Consider the following 17374-nt stretch of genomic DNA (forward strand, 5'->3'; position numbering starts at 1 on the left):
AACCAATGATGAGCAATGGGCTAGTCCAGCCACACCACCATTCATTTAGAAAGAGAAGAAGGATCAGAATGAGTCCGGCTCCACCCTACAAGGTGTGGCAATAAGTAGATCCGTAGGCATAGAAGACAGACTTGCAGAGAGATTACTTGGTCCTAATGCTTAACGTTTTATTCTTTCTCTCAAGCTTCCCCCTCCCTATAGACATTATATATAGTTATGTTTGGAGTCCTAGAAGCAGCAAAGACTGGTGCAAGCAGTGTCGGCATAACCTGCTAGCCATTGTAGTGTACTACCTAGCCTGTCAACCAGGAGACAAGGCCATAGCATCAAGCAAGCTCTGCTTGTTCTTGTCCCTAAAAAAGTATCCGCGGGTAGTGCTCAAAACAACTCATTGGAATGCCAAGAAAGAAACTGGGTCCCAGGAGGAGGGTGGTGAGATACAGTGAATCGGGTGGGCGTAACTGGTGTAATTCTCTCTAGTATAATTACTCCCAAAATACTTGTAATTATGAGCAATTATGTAAGAAGTGTAATCCAGCATTTAGTGCTATTTTCTTAGTGCAAAATGCACCCTTGTGTCTAAAATGGGTCTGGGGATGCATTTTGCGCTAAGAAATTAGCACTAAATGCTACAGGACACAAACAGCAGAGGACAGCAGCTACTCGCTCTCTCTTAGGTTGTTATTTCTACTCTCCTGAAATATGATTTTTGCCCAAAATTACTCTTAATTACTCAAGCTGGTGTAATTGCATAAATTCAGCCAGAGAAATATATATTACTGTAATTACCCAGATTATTCCAGCGTAACTACATTTTCACCTAGGCCTAACAGTGAGGAGTAGGGTCAGAGGTGGGTGCCGCAAAACGGATCTTCATCTAGGGAGGTAAAACAGCCTGCATCATCTTGCAGACATGTGCCAGGATTTTTGGCACGCCACCCTTAACCACAATAATCATTAAACTGACTTGTGAGGCATCTTAATGAAAACACTGAGTATCCACAGGGAGTCTGTGTTTAGTTTTGTAAATTCCCAATTCTGATATGCATGATGGGAATTGAAAGTCGACCAGTTACCTATGGTTTCATCTGGAGCCAGTTGAAGGGAATGGGGTATGTGACTTTGGGCAAAAGACATCAGGGACCAGATTATGTGAACTTTGCCCAGGAGAAGAAATGCAGCAAACGCTCTTTTGGGCCTTTTCCCTCTCCTTGTCTAATATGCAATAGGACACTCCAAAGTGTGTTTCGTCCATTCCAAAGGAAATTATGAAGTTTTCACCACAGAAAAATAGAGCACATAGGTTTATCTAAAAGTAGTGTGCTCCATTTCAAATGGAACTACAGCATAAATAATGTGAGCACTACCATAACATATATATGTAAATATTTGTTTAACAAAGGGCCAGTTTGTTTAACTGTAACACATTCTCTAAGATACATAAAATCGTGTATTTGCAAAATAAGTGTCAAACTCTTTTTGCAGTTGTTTCTTAATCCGTTTTTTCTACATTTTTGTCTTTGTCCAAAAGAGTAAATATTATATAGATGAGAACAACATCTGTTTGCCCTATTCCACGTTATGTAGTTAACCTTTGTTCTGTTTTGGAATGACTAATTTAAACTTTGTACAATCTGGACCCATCCCTCCTACAAACAAAAATCCTGAAATTCTTCTGTTTAAAGGTAATATCAATTGGTACCATCAGGCAGCAAGCAGCAGCTCCAACTCTAGAAAAGTTTAACTGATGCCCCCAAAACACATTTCAGATCAATTTTTTTCTGCAATTTCCCCTGTGTAGGGCATGTTGACTATTCAGCAAAGAATAGTTGAAGAATTCCTCTTCTGCTCAGAAACAAATGTTTCTTATTATTACAACAGTCTGTTGACTCGCTCTTAATGCGTCACACAAAGAGATTGCATCAGAAAAAGTTTTCTGAAGAAATGGTGACACGCTTATTGCTAAATGAGGAAAGGCATAAGGTCTGCCAGTCTGTGCTAGTGGGTCTGGGTGTCTGCCAGTGCTAGTTCTTTATAAATAAATAAGTGGACGCTCCCACATATTTTCTTAGGAGCCCACCGCTGATGTTGCTGGGTGCTGGCATTACAGAATACCAAAGCTACCAGGTTTTGTTTCCACTGCAAGCCTCTTTCTTCTATCACTATTCACTTCCTTTCTCTTTGTCCCATTCTTGTAGGAGCCTTTTCATCTCACCTTTCTTTGTTTGTCATTGTTTTCCCATTTACCTTTCTTATTCTTTTTCTATTTCTGCCTCTTTCTTTCTTGCTCTTGGTCAGAGTCTGATGATGAAAAATAATAACTGGCACTCAACAGCCAATGCCGGTGTCCACCACCTGCAGCCACCGGCACAAATTAAGCACTGCCATGGCAAACATATATCTTTATGTCACCAGCAGTGGTGATTCATTTACAAGCCAATCTTTTTAGATGGACCATATAAATTGAACCAGGGCCGGACAGACCTCTGCCGAATTCCCAGCCTTCCTGAGTGTAATTGAAGACGGCACAGGGAGATTTCAACAGAGAGAGAAAGAGGTAGATGAGGGAAGAGATGAAAAGAAAGAAATCAGAGAGGGAGATGAGAGACAAAAAAGGATGAGGAGAGAGAGGGGATGGTTTGGCATTTTTACCTGGGCTGCTTTTGGTTGCCCAGTCTAGTGCTTACCAGGACTACAATTTGAAGGAATGTATTAGGTTGGTAAACCAAACCCCAGGAGCAGAGAACTGTGCTCATGTTGTGATAGGGTAACCTGGTAATTTGTGTGTATGCAGGGGTGGGCTCCTCCGTTATGGCGGAGGACTATTGCCCCACTGAAAAATAAATTGATAATAAAACCACTTTGTTTTTATTTTATATTTCATTACTCCCAGCCGACGTTAGGACGGGCCATCACGCTGCAGGAGGAGTGTTTGGGCACTTGAAAGTGCGCATGTCTGTTTAGCTGGCCATCTCAGACCATCCAAACAGACAATGGCGGTTCCGCTGCTAAGGAGGAGGACCTTCGTTCCACTGCTTTTAAGCAGTGAAACAAAGAAAAAATAAAATGATAATAACTCAACGTTATGTTCCAATGACAGGAGCAGGGGGAGTGGTGAGCACACTTTGTAAGTGTGCAAGAATGTTTGGCCAGCTGTCTCGGGCCTGCCAAAAAATTCATGCGCACTTGGCATGTTCTCCACCCAGGCTGCAAGAACATGCTCATGCTCCCATTCCGTGGCTGAGCGCCGAACCACGGCACTCAGATCAATCACAACGCTGCACTGCAACATTGTGATTGGCTATGGGGAGCCTGGGTGTGCTTCCTGTTTGGGCCGGAGTGAGGGACTACGAGGAGAGACGCGGCGAGGAAGCAGCGACTAGGTACGTTTTTTCTTTCTTTCTTTTTTTACATCTGCTTTCCCTCCCCGTCTAGTCTCCCACCGCCCTGACACCCCTATCCGTGCTGGCCACCACTGCAAACATACATGCGCACTCATGTTTCTCCAACCCAACTGTATTGTACGACTGGGTTCAAGAAAAGGCCTAGGCTCCCTGGGCCTCAGTGAGCGTCAAGTCAGCACGCTCAGGCCAATCACTACGCTGCTCTCATGCTGCTATTACCAGCATGAGACCAGCGCTGTGATTGCCACCTGGGAGCTTGAGCAGCGTGACCAGCATTGGAAGAGGGACACCCAGGCGGCAGCCACAGGAGCAGGTACGTTTTTCACTTTAAATTATTTTCCCCTCACCCCCATCTTTTGTGGTACCCCTTGTTGCCGCACTACCCCAAAACTGGAACAGTACCACTGTGTGTATGTCACTTAAGGGATAATTTGTATGTGGGCTCTTGTGAGAGGTGTGGTCTTTATGTGTAGTGTGGGTACGGGTTGCGTGTGAAGGAGGTGTGTGGAGGGACAGTGTATGCGTGCCACCATGAGCATGTGTATATAAAGTGCAAATGTGTGTCAACAAGGATGAGTGAGTGGGAAGGTGTTGGAGTACATTCACGTCTGTTGTTGCCGTTTGAGTCAGGGATGAGGCCAGGTTTTGAGACCTATTGAGAGATTAGCCACCATGTGAGCGCTATTTCTTAGAGCAAAATAACAGCTGCGGTCCGTGTCAGTAACATCGGTGGGGCGGTTGGGCCGGGTAAGGGGGGATTTAAAGGGACGATGCAGAGGAAAAACTAAATAAATAATTAATTTTTCCTCTGCATTGTCCCTCAAGAGCCCCCCTAACCCAGCCCCACCGCCCCACTGATGTTACAGATTCAGAAAAGGGGGTGGTGATGGACAGAGTATCTGACTTAGGCAGAACACTCCTACCCAGTCCAAAGATCAGGGCTTGATCCATCACCGTTTTTTAGCTCACTGCACCATCCCAGCTCAGAACCTGGCTACATGCAAATTAGTCTGTCCCTGGCCCAGTGCATCATGGGAACAGGGCAGACCAAACTACCAAGCCAATTCTTATACTGGGAAGGAAACAAGCTTCCGGGGACCGGTTTCTGGCATTTCAGCTGTCTTCGGCCCGGCTTGCTTGAATCCTGATGGTGCAGTGAGCAAGGGACTCAAATCTGAGTATACCCTTCCACGCTTATGGTGGACAAGACGATTCAGAAAAGGGGGTGGTGATGGACAGAGTATCTGAATTAAGCAGAACACTCCTACCCAGTCCAAAGATCAGGGCTTGATCCATCACCGTTTTTTAGCTCACTGCACCATCCCAGCTCAGAACCTGGCTACATGCAAATTAGTCTGTCCCTGGCCCAGTGCATCATGGGAACAGGGCAGACCAAACTACCAAGCCAATTCTTATACTGGGAAGGAAACAAGCTTCCGGGGACCGGTTTCTGGCATTTCAGCTGTGTTCGGCCCGGCTTGCTTGAATCCTGATGGTGCAGTGAGCAAGGGACTCACATCTGAGTATACCCTTCCACGCTTATGGTGGACAAAACAATTCAGAAAAGGGGGACCACTCTTACCCAGTCCAAAGATCAGGGCTTGATCCATCACCATTTTTCTGTTCATCACCACCCCCTTTTCTGAATCGTTTTTGGCCACTATAGGTGTGGCAGGGTATACTCAGACATGTGTCCCTTGCTCACTGCACCATCAGAATTCAAGCAAGCCGGGCCGACGACGGCTGAAATGCCAGAAACCGGTCCCCGGAAGCTTGTTTCCTTCCCAGTATAAGAATTGGCTTGGTAGTTTGGTTTGCCCTGTTCCCATCATGCACTGGGACAGGCACAGACTAATTTGCATGTAGCCAGGTTCTGAGCTGGGATGGTGCAGTGAGCTAAAAAACGGTGATGGATCAAGCCCTGATCTTTGGACTGGGTAAGAGTGGTCTGCTTAATTCAGACACTCTGTTCATCACCACCCCCTTTTCTGAATCGCCACTGATGTTACCTGCACGAACCGTGGCAGAAAATGCATGCAAAGTAGCATTTTTGCAATAAGAAAATAGTGCTAAATTTAGAACCATACTTCTTGCGGAATTCTGCATGATCTCATTGAATTTACGGGTAATTCAGTGTGATTATGGTACACCAGCGAGCACAGTCTGTAAAAGAATGAGTGCGGTGCCCAAACCTCTCTTCAGAATCAGCGACCAGTGCTATTTAGTGTTGGCACACTGAACACCAAGGCTGTATTGTCTTAACTCCACCTCAGGCCTCTTTAATCCACAACCAGACTCTCCCTGCACTTGTATATTCCTCTTGCAGGTTCCTGCCTTCTCCCCTTGTGCTGTTTTTTTGGTCTTTCTTTCCCTCAGTCTTTCAGCTTTGTGTGTTTTTTCCTCTTGCTCTCTGTAAGTGTCTGATGTGGAGAAAATAAGTGCCAGCCCCAACCGGCGACCACCAGCTCAAATTAAGCACTGAGTGTGTGCTTCCCCCTGCAGGGCCCCGGTTTTCTGTGACAACAGCATTGCCATGGGAGTGCTCTAGGACTCCAGCAGTGCCCTGGAAGTGCTGCAGGAACCCAGCAGTGCCCTGTGAGTGCTGTAAGACCCCGGCAGTTCCCTGTGAGTGCTGTAGGACTCCAGCAGTCCCCTGGGAGTGCTGTAGGACTCCAGCAGTGCCCTGGGAGTGATGTAGGACCCTAGCAGAGCCCTGGGAGTGCTGTAGGACCACAACAGTGCCCTGGGAGTGCTGCAGGACTCCAGCAGTGCCCTGGGAGTGCTGTAGGACCCCAGTAGTGCCCTTAGAGTGCTGTAGGACTCCAGCAGTGCCCTGGGAGTGCTGTAGGACCCCAGTAGTGCCCTTTGAGTGCTCTAGGACCCCAGCAGTGCCCTGGGAATGCTGTAGGACCCTAGCAGTGCCCTATGAGTGCTGTAGGACTCCAGCAGTGCCCTGTGAGTGCTGTAGGACCCCGCAGTACCCTGGGAGTGCTGTAGGACCCCAGTAGTGCCCTGTGAGTGCTGTAGGACCCGAGCAGTGTCCTGAGAGTGCTGTGGGACTCCAGCAGTGCCCTGAGAGTGCTGTAGGACTCCAGCAGTGCCCTGGGAGTGCTGTATGACCCCAGCAGTGCCCTGGGAATGCTGTAGGACCCCGGCAGTGCCATGGGAGTGCCGTAGGACCCCGGCAGTGCCATGGGAGTGCCGTAGGACTCCAGCAGTGCCCTGAGAGTGCTGTAGGACTCCAGCAGTGCCCTGGGAGTGCTGTATGACCCCAGCAGTGCCCTGGGAATGCTGTAGGACCCCGGCAGTGCCATGGGAGTGCCGTAGGACCCCGGCAGTGCCATGGGAGTGCCGTAGGACCCCGGCAGTGCCATGGGAGTGCCGTAGGACCCCGGCAGTGCCATGGGAGTGCCGTAGGACTCCAGCAGTGCCCTAGGAGTGCTGTAGGACTCCAGCAGTGCTCTGGGAATGCTGTAGGACCCATGCCGTACCCTGGGAGTGCTGTAGGACCCATGCCGTACCCTGGGAGTGCTGTAGGACCCCAGTAGTGCCCTTAGAGTGCTGTAGGACTCCAGCAGTGCCCTGGGAGTGCTGTAGGACCCCAGTAGTGTCATTGGAGTGCTGTAGGACCCCAGCGGTGCCCTGGGAGTGCTCGGGACTCCAGCAGTGCCCTGGGAGTGCTGTAGGACCCCAGCAGTGCCCTGTGAGTGCTGTAGGACCCCTGCAGTGCCATGGGAGTGCCGTAGGACCCCGGCAGTGCCCTGGGAGTGCTCGGGACTCCAGCAGTGCCCTGGGAGTGCTGTATGACCCCAGCAGTGCCCTGTGGGTGCTCTATGACCCAAGCAATGCCCTGGAAGTGCTGTAGGACCCTGGCAGTGCCCTGGGAGTGCTCGGGACTCCAGCAGTGCCCTGGGGGAGTGTTGTAGGATCCCAGCAGTGTAATGGGAGTGCTGTAGGACTCCAGCAGTGCCCTGTGAATGCTGTAGGACCCCGGCAGTGCCATGGGAGTGCCGTAGGACCACGGCAGTGCCCTGGGAGTACTCGGGACTCCAGCAGTGCCCTGGGAGTGCTGTAAAACTCCAGCAGTGCCCTGGGAGTGCTGTGGGACCCCAGCAGTGTCATGGGAGTGCTGTAGGACTCCGGCAGTGGGAGCTTCTGTGTAGCAGGGCCTGTCAGGAGAGGTTGGTGAGACACTGCTACTTGAGCTCGGCTCAAACTTTTTTCAAGGACTCTTCTTCCAAGTCCCAACCCCGACGTTGCCAGCACTTGGCTTGAGTGAGAGAGGAGGAACTGAAGAGAAGGAGAAATAGGCCAAGGAAGGGGGATAATAGTTAGGAGGAGACAGGGCAGAGAGGGACACAGGTGAAAGGCTGGTGAGGGAGAAAGGAGTGAAAAAATGTCCATGGGGAGCATAGTGAAATGGGAGAGGGGGGACTGAGAAGGAAAGGAGTACAATGAAATAGAGCTAATACTGCAACAGGCTGGTGTGAATGGCAGGTATAGCATGCGCGCCATATTACTGGGACTGCTTGAACTACCAGGCAGTGGTTAATTTGAGCAGGTGCTTGCAGACGGTTCTCACCAGCAGTTGAATTTGGGGACCAGCAGTTAATTTTAATCATCAGACGTTGACCCAGGAGAAGAGCGACACAGGCAGAATTTGGTGTAAAAGAAGGAAGAGAATGAGGGACAAAAATGCCAAGAGGAGAACGCAGAAATTCAAAATAATGAGTCAGGGCGTGTAGAGTGGTATACGGAAGAGGCATGAGATGGGATCAACTAGACAGCTTTGATAGTCTGCAACCCCAGTATTCAGCGAATCCGGCCACCGGCTTTTAAGAAAAGCTTTGGGCACCGGCACTTCTGAGGTTACAAATTAAGCATTGCTATCAGTACAGCAGGCTGTCACAGCTTGTCCAAGTCCAGCTATGGGTCAGTCTGCCGCTAGCCTGTGCACTCGCTCCAGTTGCACCCCCTCTGGCCTGTCACTGTACGACAATTGGCTGGGCTCGTGTTTTGATCGTAGAGCCAAGCCATACCCATGGCTCAGCTCTGTCTCGGCTCCCCCCTTACGTTTTCTACCTTGCCCACCTCTACTCAGCCACATAAGTTTCTTCTTGAATAGTCCTGTTAATCTACTAGGGACTCTGCAGTGTACGCTTTCCCCAGAAGTGCCGACCGGCCACTAGTAACTCAGCAGTGTGAGCGTCTTCCGGCAGTGCCCTGTCCGTGCTCTCGCGCCCCGAGAATGTGTCCTTCATCAGTACCCCCTAAATGCTACAGTTTGGGCAGATCCAGAGTTTGCGCACGGTCAGCGCTCTAGCGCCTCGGGGGTGCGTGCGTAGTGCGTATGTGCTCGCCCAGGTCTCTAGCGCGACAGCAGTAGGAGCTTCCCCACCTGTGCCCTCTCGTCTCGAGATTCTTGAGCCTGGCAGTCTAGGCTTTCTTCTGCAACACTCTAGCCCGTGGGCAGTGTGCTCTCCCTCCAGCACTCCCTGTAAGCGCTCGAGATGTCAACCGTGCCCTGTCCCTGCCCTGGCACCTCAGCAGTGTGAGTGTCCTCCGGTAGACCCATTCGTTCTAGCCCCTCTACGAAGAGCGATCTCCTTTCCGTAGTGCCTGTCAGTATTAAGGGACTCCAGGTGTGTGCACTGCGCCCCAAAAAAGAAACAACGAACGTTAAAATGAGGACGCTAAAATCTGAGACCCGAGCAAGCCTCGGGTGAGAGCAGAGACAGACTATTACGACTGCTCGCATTCCGTAGCGCCTGGGGAGGGATGGCTTGCGAGGCACTGCCGAGACAGGTGCAAGGCCGCGTCAGAGGAATTACTGGAAGGGTTTGCGTTTCTTGTGACTCAGAGCAGCAGGAGGAGAGGGAGAGGTCTGGGAGAAGGACATTCATTCCATATGGAGGCTGCGCGGCCGGAAAAGACCTGCCTGGGGCCTCGTTCGTTGTACAGTTTGTGAGGCCGCCGTTAAATTTGCATGTCCCCCGCTAGACGCTAGGGGTGGGTGTGCTGTGCCCTGTGGCACCCCGAGGTGCGGTGCACCTGCCTGCGACGGCTTCTCAGCACTTGCCCGACGGATGAATGTACAGGTATTTGTAGAGCGCGCGCCTAGCTGTGGAGCGCAACAAGGAGGCGAGGGTATTCAGAGAAAAGCAGCCCCACGCAGGGGTGTGTAAAGAGGGGCGGCAAAAAGGAGGAAACACAAAGGCCGAAGCCAGGGCAAGACCCCGTATTTAGAAGAAAATACACCTTCCATGGTGCTGCGTCACAGATTCAAGCGCCTTCACCTGCGTCCCGCGCGAGCAGCGTCTCCAGACGGAGCTCACGAAGGAGGGGGAAGAGGGGGCGAGTGTGAGGGGTGGCAATTCTGTGCAGTATCTTATGCATAAGGTGTAACCGAGGAACTATTTTGTGATCAACCACCGTGAGTGTAATCCGCCTTACAAAGATCAACAATATGAAATAGAACCCAAGCTCAAGGATGTTTTAATGGAGGGAACTAAACATATGGATGTTCTTCGGGTGACAAAAACTCAACTAGAAACAGCCGAGAGGCCCCGCATACGACCAACAGAAGAAGAACCGACAGAGAAAGCACGAGAAGCCAGCCGTACAGCGGCAGGACGGCCTACCCAGTCAGCAAAACACCAAACGTTCAATGCCAGTGATAGAACCTCTCAACCAAAAACTGAAGCGCCGAAAACGCGCACAGCCAATGACAGCACGAGAAACAACCCAGGCGTGAGAGCACCGGAACCAAAGCAAGCAGGGGCAGAAGCCTCTGGCCAGCCAGAGACAGCAAAAGAGCGCCGCTTCCCCCATACTGGGGACTGCGCAGACTAAGGGTGCATAAGGGGAGAGATAGGTACAAGCGTTACTTACAAAATATTGCACTTGTCTTAGTTTATTTGGGTAAAACTATTTTGAGCTGTAGCAATCCTCTGAGTGGCTTTGTGTTACTCCGTGACTCGGTAACTATTTTCTGATTAGTTATTTGAGGTTAAACTCAAGCAGAGAAAGCAGACCCTCCTAGACTAGTAAAGAACACACCTCTCCCAGCACGCGAGGAGAGAACAGGCAGACTTTGAAAAGAGAGGTCACCGAGCTAGTAAGAAAAGAATCCGCAAAACCAGCGACTGGACAACGTACGCAACCAAAGTCAAAAGGAACCACAAAACTAGTGAGAGCAGAACACCCCAAGCAACGGAAGGAGAACCCACTATGCCAGTGAGAGCAGGAGAACCTAGAACCCCAGAGACAGGCGACCCCCCAGTCAAAGACAGGAGAACCACCCGGTCTGTCTGGGGGATCTAAGCCAACCAGCGAGTGGACCACTGAACTAGTGACCGAAGCACGCACCTGTCAGAAACAGGATAAGCAACCAACCAATCACCAAGGAATTCCCACAGCCAGTGAAAACAGAACCCAACACCTACTGTCTGAAGGATTCAACCATCCAATAATCACAGAACCTATCAAATCAGTGACAGCATAACTTGTCTAATCACTGACTGTAGTAGTAGAGAATTATATAGAAAACCGAAAACCGACCCAACTAGAGCTAGGAAAATCCACCCTGGCCGACGATAGGAGGAATACTTAGACAGTTAGTCATATGCAGGAGTGAAATGACCAATAAATGACAGCAGTATTTAATAGAGCCCACTCAGCCAGCAAAAAACAGAACACAATCAGCCAACAAGCAGAGGTCCTACCACAGACAGACAGGAGAACCCAGCTGGCCATTGAGGAGACCACACGCAGGACATTCAGCTAGCCATAGAGGAGCTCACATGCAGTAGAGACAGGAGTTGCAGCTTGCCATAGAGGAGACCACACGAAGTAGAGACAGTAGACTCAGCTGACCATAGAGGAGACCACATGCAGTAGAGACAGGAGAACCATCTAGCCACAGAGGAGGCCACACGCAATAGAGACAGGAGACGTAGGTGGCCATAGAGGAGACCACACACAGTAGAGACAGGAGACCCACCTGGCCATAGAGGAGACCAACATGCAGTACAAACAGGAAACCCAGCTAGCCATAGAGACCACACACAGTAGAGACAGGAGACCCAACTGACCATAGAGGAGACCACACGCAGTAGAGACAGGAGACCCAGCTGACCATAGAGGATACCAAGAGCAGTACAAACAGGTACCCCAGCTGGCCATAGAGGAGCCCACACACAGTAGAGACAAGAAACCCATCTAGCCATAGGTCAGATCACACGCAGTAGAGTCAGGAGAAGCCAATGAATTGGTGGCAGTCGGAGAACTCACCCCAACATCAATAGCAACAGTAACAGCAGAGAACCAAGAAATGAATGAATACACCAAACCATGACAAAAAAAAACAGAACACCCACCAAACTAGAGTGAGTTGGCGTCATTGCTGAAAGCAAGCGAGAGTTATCGGCCTTAGGCCGCTGGCCGGCCTCACGTTCCTCCTCGGACTCACCTGGTCGGAGCACGGAGGGTCGTGGGGTGCGTAACAGCTGCACCAATCCCGGCGGGGGGTTGGAGGAGGTGAACGGCAGGTGCACCCTGTCTCTTCTCAGCCAGGCATCGGAGGGTGAGCGGGCCACAGAGCAGCGGGCACCGACGTGGGAGCCGTCGCTCTGGGGCAGTGAGCCGTGCGATGCCAGGTCTGGGGTGGAGGCGGGGTACGCTGCACCCACCTCAGGTTCGTCGAAGAGTGCAGGGGAGTGAAGGGAGCACCTGTAACTCACTGTTGGATCGAATACGCAATGCCCAATGGCATTGCACGGGAGGTGGCACCTGCTGGGGACCAGGACATCGGCTGGCTAAAGGAGTGAGATACCCGGGTTCAATGGGCACAGGAAAATAGACTGCGGGCACTGGTGGGCACAAGGAGCAAGGCTTGAGGAATGGTCTTTAGGGCATAAAGCTGGAACAGGGAGTGGGGCTCGAGACAATGGCTTGCAAATGAACTCACTTTAGGGACATCTGTCGGGACAGGGGAAATCGTCAAGGCATTAACTGGCATATAGAAAAGACGGAGGGCAGAAGAAAGCACATGTAGCGCAAGTGGGGGTAGTGGCTGACACAGGAAGTGAGACTCGGGGCACGGGCGCCCACCGGGGGCCAGGACTGTCAGATTGCCCAGGGCTCTGGCAAAGCCACGTGAAGTCTCCTCTCTCGGATTCCAAGGAAAGGCTGCGCTGCACGGGTTACTTAGACTTTATATATAATCCTTCCGCATTTACCTGAACAAACAGAATGGTGCGCGCTCACCTGTTCCATTAACCCCTTACGGTAGCATCATCCTGCCAGTACAGAGGCTGGAGCCGCGCGCATTCAGCTGCGGCACAGAGAGTTACAGACCGACCCTCCCCCACACACAGACAGCAGCACGCGCCACCACAGTCACACAGACCACGAGCCCCTCACATGTACTCTTCAGAACTCACGGAAACAGGTGGAGCTCTGCCCCCCACGTACTTTGCTGCACACACAGACCCGGGCCAAACCCCCTCAGATAGATACTTCCAGGAACTCACAGCTGCTCCCCGTGTTCTCTGCTGCATACAGACCACGAGCCCCTCACATGTACACTCCAGAACTCACAGAAACAGGTGGAGCTCTGCCCCCCACGTACTTTGCTGCACACACAGACCCGGGCCAAACCCCCTCAGATAGATACTTCCAGGAACTCACATCTGCTCCCCATGTACTCTGCTGCACACAGACCATGAGCCCCTCACATGTACACTCCAGAACTCAGAGAGACAGACAGAGCGCTGCTCCCCCATGCACTCTGCTGCACACAGACCATGAGCCCCTCACATGTACACTCCAGAACTCAAAGAAACAGACAGTGCGCTGCTCCGCCATGCACTCTGCTGCACACAGACCATGAGCCCCTCACATGTACACTCCAGAACTCAGAGAGACAGACAGAGCGCAGCTCCCCATGCACTCTGCTGCACACAGACCATGAGCCCCTCACATGTACACTCCAGAACTCAAAGAAACAGACAGTGCGCTGCTCCGCCATGCACTCTGCTGCACACAGACCATGCGCCCCTCACATGTACACTCCAGAACTCAGAGAAAAAGACAGAGCGCAGCTCCCCATGCACTCTGCTGCATACAGACCACGAGCCCCTCACATGTACACCCCAGAACTCAGAGAAACAGACAGAGCGCAGCTCCCCCATGCACTCTGCTGCACACAGATCATGAGCCCCTCACATGTACACTCCAGAACTCAGAGAAACAGACAGTGCGCTGCTCCGCCATGCACTCTGCTGCACACAGACCACGAGCCCCTCACATGTACACCCCAGAACTCAGAGAAACAGACAGAGCGCAGCTCCCCCATGCACTCTGCTGCACACAGATCATGAGCCCCTCACATGTACACTCCAGAACTCAGAGAAACAGACAGAGCGCAGCTCCCCATGTACTCTGCTGCACACAGACCACGAGCCCCTCACATGTACACCCCAGAACTCAGAGAAACAGACAGAGCGCAGCTCCCCCATGCACTCTGCTGCACACAGATCATGAGCCCCTCACATGTACACTCCAGAACTCAGAGAAACAGACAGTGCGCTGCTCCGCCATGCACTCTGCTGCACACAGACCACGAGCCCCTCACATGTACACCCCAGAACTCAGAGAAACAGACAGAGCGCAGCTCCCCCATGCACTCTGCTGCACACAGATCATGAGCCCCTCACATGTACACTCCAGAACTCAGAGAGACAGACAGAGCGCAGCTCCCCCATGCACTCTGCTGCACACAGACCATGCGCCCCTCACATGTACACTCCAGAACTCAGAGAGACAGACAGAGCGCAGCTCCCCATGCACTCTGCTGCATACAGACCACGAGCCCCTCACATGTACACCCCAGAACTCAGAGAAACAGACAGAGCGCAGCTCCCCCATGCACTCTGCTGCACACAGATCATGAGCCCCTCACATGTACACTCCAGAACTCAGAGAAACAGACAGAGCGCAGCTCCCCATGTACTCTGCTGCACACAGACCACGAGCCCCTCACATGTACACCCCAGAACTCAGAGAAACAGACAGAGCGCTGCTCCCCATGAACTCTGCTGCACACAGACCATGAGCCCCTCACATGTACACTCCAGAACTCAGAGAGACAGACAGAGCGCTGCTCCCCATGCACTCTGCTGCACACAGACCATGAGCCCCTCACATGTACACTCCAGAACTCAGAGAGACAGACAGAGCGCTGCTCCCCCATGCACTCTGCTGCACACAGACCATGCGCCCCTCACATGTACACTCCAGAACTCAGAGAAACAGACAGAGCGCAGCTCCCCCATGCACTCTGCTGCACACAGACCACGAGCCCCTCACATGTACACCCCAGAACTCAGAGAAACAGACAGAGCGCTGCTCCCCATGCACTCTGCTGCACACAGACCACGAGCCCCTCACATGTACACTCCAGAACTCAGAGAAACAGACAGAGCGCTGCTCCGCCATGCACTCTGCTGCACACAGACCATGCGCCCCTCACATGTACACTCCAGAACTCAGAGAAACAGACAGAGCGCAGCTCCCCCATGCACTCTGCTGCATACAGACCATGCGCCCCTCACATGTACACTCCAGAACTCAGAGAAACAGACAGTGCGCTGCTCCGCCATGCACTCTGCTGCACACAGATCATGAGCCCCTCACATGTACACTCCAGAACTCAGAGAAAAAGACAGAGCGCAGCTCCCCATGCACTCTGCTGCATACAGACCACGAGCCCCTCACATGTACACCCCAGAACTCAGAGAAACAGACAGAGCGCAGCTCCCCCATGCACTCTGCTGCACACAGATCATGAGCCCCTCACATGTACACTCCAGAACTCAGAGAAAAAGACAGAGCGCAGCTCCCCATGCACTCTGCTGCATACAGACCACGAGCCCCTCACATGTACACCCCAGAACTCAGAGAAACAGACAGTGCGCTGCTCCGCCATGCACTCTGCTGCACACAGACCATGCGCCCCTCACATGTACACTCCAGAACTCAGAGAAACAGACAGAGCGCAGCTCCCCCATGCACACTGCTGCACACAGATCATGAGCCCCTCACATGTACACTCCAGAACTCAGAGAGACAGACAGAGCGCAGCTCCCCATGCACTCTGCTGCACACAGACCACGAGCCCCTCACATGTACACCCCAGAACTCAGAGAGACAGACAGAGCGCAGCTCCCCCATGCACTCTGCTGCACACAGACCATGCGCCCCTCACATGTACACTCCAGAACTCAGAGAAACAGACAGAGCGCAGCTCCCCCATGCACTCTGCTGCACACAGACCATGAGCCCCTCACATGTACACTCCAGAACTCAGAGAAACAGACAGTGCGCTGCTCCGCCATGCACTCTGCTGCACACAGACCATGCGCCCCTCACATGTACACTCCAGAACTCAGAGAAACAGACAGAGCGCAGCTCCCCCATGCACACTGCTGCACACAGATCATGAGCCCCTCACATGTACACTCCAGAACTCAGAGAGACAGACAGAGCGCAGCTCCCCATGCACTCTGCTGCACACAGACCACGAGCCCCTCACATGTACACCCCAGAACTCAGAGAGACAGACAGAGCGCAGCTCCCCCATGCACTCTGCTGCACACAGACCATGCGCCCCTCACATGTACACTCCAGAACTCAGAGAGACAGACAGAGCGCAGCTCCCCATGCACTCTGCTGCATACAGACCACGAGCCCCTCACATGTACACCCCAGAACTCAGAGAAACAGACAGAGCGCAGCTCCCCCATGCACTCTGCTGCACACAGATCATGAGCCCCTCACATGTACACCCCAGAACTCACAGAAACAGACAGAGCGCAGCTCCCCATGCACTCTGCTGCATACAGACAATGAGCCCCTCACATGTACACCCCAGAACTCAGAGAAACAGACAGTGCGCTGCTCCGCCATGCACTCTGCTGCACACAGACCACGAGCCCCTCACATGTACACTCCAGAACTCAGAGAAACAGACAGTGCGCTGCTCCGCCATGCACTCTGCTGCACACAGACCACGAGCCCCTCACATGTACACTCCAGAACTCAGAGAAACAGACAGAGCGCTGCTCCGCCATGCACTCTGCTGCACACAGACCATGCGCCCCTCACATGTACACTCCAGAACTCAGAGAAACAGACAGAGCGCAGCTCCCCCATGCACTCTGCTGCATACAGACCATGCGCCCCTCACATGTACACTCCAGAACTCAGAGAAAAAGACAGAGCGCAGCTCCCCATGCACTCTGCTGCATACAGACCACGAGCCCCTCACAAGTACACCCCAGAACTCAGAGAAACAGACAGTGCGCTGCTCCGCCATGCACTCTGCTGCACACAGACCATGCGCCCCTCACATGTACACTCCAGAACTCAGAGAAACAGACAGAGCGCAGCTCCCCCATGCACACTGCTGCACACAGATCATGAGCCCCTCACATGTACACTCCAGAACTCAGAGAGACAGACAGAGCGCTGCTCCGCCATGCACTCTGCTGCACACAGACCACGAGCCCCTCACATGTACACCCCAGAACTCAGAGAGACAGACAGAGCGCAGCTCCCCCATGCACTCTGCTGCACACAGACCATGCGCCCCTCACATGTACACTCCAGAACTCAGAGAGACAGACAGAGCGCAGCTCCCCATGCACTCTGCTGCATACAGACCACGAGCCCCTCACATGTACACCCCAGAACTCAGAGAAACAGACAGAGCGCAGCTCCCCCATGCACTCTGCTGCACACAGATCATGAGCCCCTCACATGTACACTCCAGAACTCAGAGAAACAGACAGAGCGCAGCTCCCCATGTACTCTGCTGCACACAGACCACGAGCCCCTCACATGTACACCCCAGAACTCAGAGAAACAGACAGAGCGCAGCTCCCCCATGCACTCTGCTGCACACAGAC

The 17374-nt window shown here is 52.4% G+C and overlaps 1 protein-coding gene across 3 annotated transcripts in view; it reads right to left on the reverse strand.

Moving 5' to 3' along the window:
- The window catches only part of SPDEF (SAM pointed domain containing ETS transcription factor), a 131396-nt gene that overhangs the window by 71736 nt on the left and 42286 nt on the right, over positions 1 to 17374 (reverse strand). For 2 of the 3 annotated variants that reach the window (XR_015296001.1, XM_086923207.1), the window contains exon 1: positions 11875 to 12597. The exons of the other annotated variant lie outside the window; for it this stretch is intronic. The gene's annotated coding sequence lies outside the window, so the exon portion shown is untranslated. Of the gene's footprint in view, positions 1 to 11874; positions 12598 to 17374 lie in introns of those variants that run through there. 3 annotated transcript variants of the gene reach the window in all.

The sequence above is a fragment of the Lissotriton vulgaris genome, chromosome 5 (genome assembly GCF_964263255.1).
Source record: "Lissotriton vulgaris chromosome 5, aLisVul1.2, whole genome shotgun sequence".
Lineage (NCBI taxonomy): Eukaryota > Metazoa > Chordata > Amphibia > Caudata > Salamandridae > Lissotriton > Lissotriton vulgaris.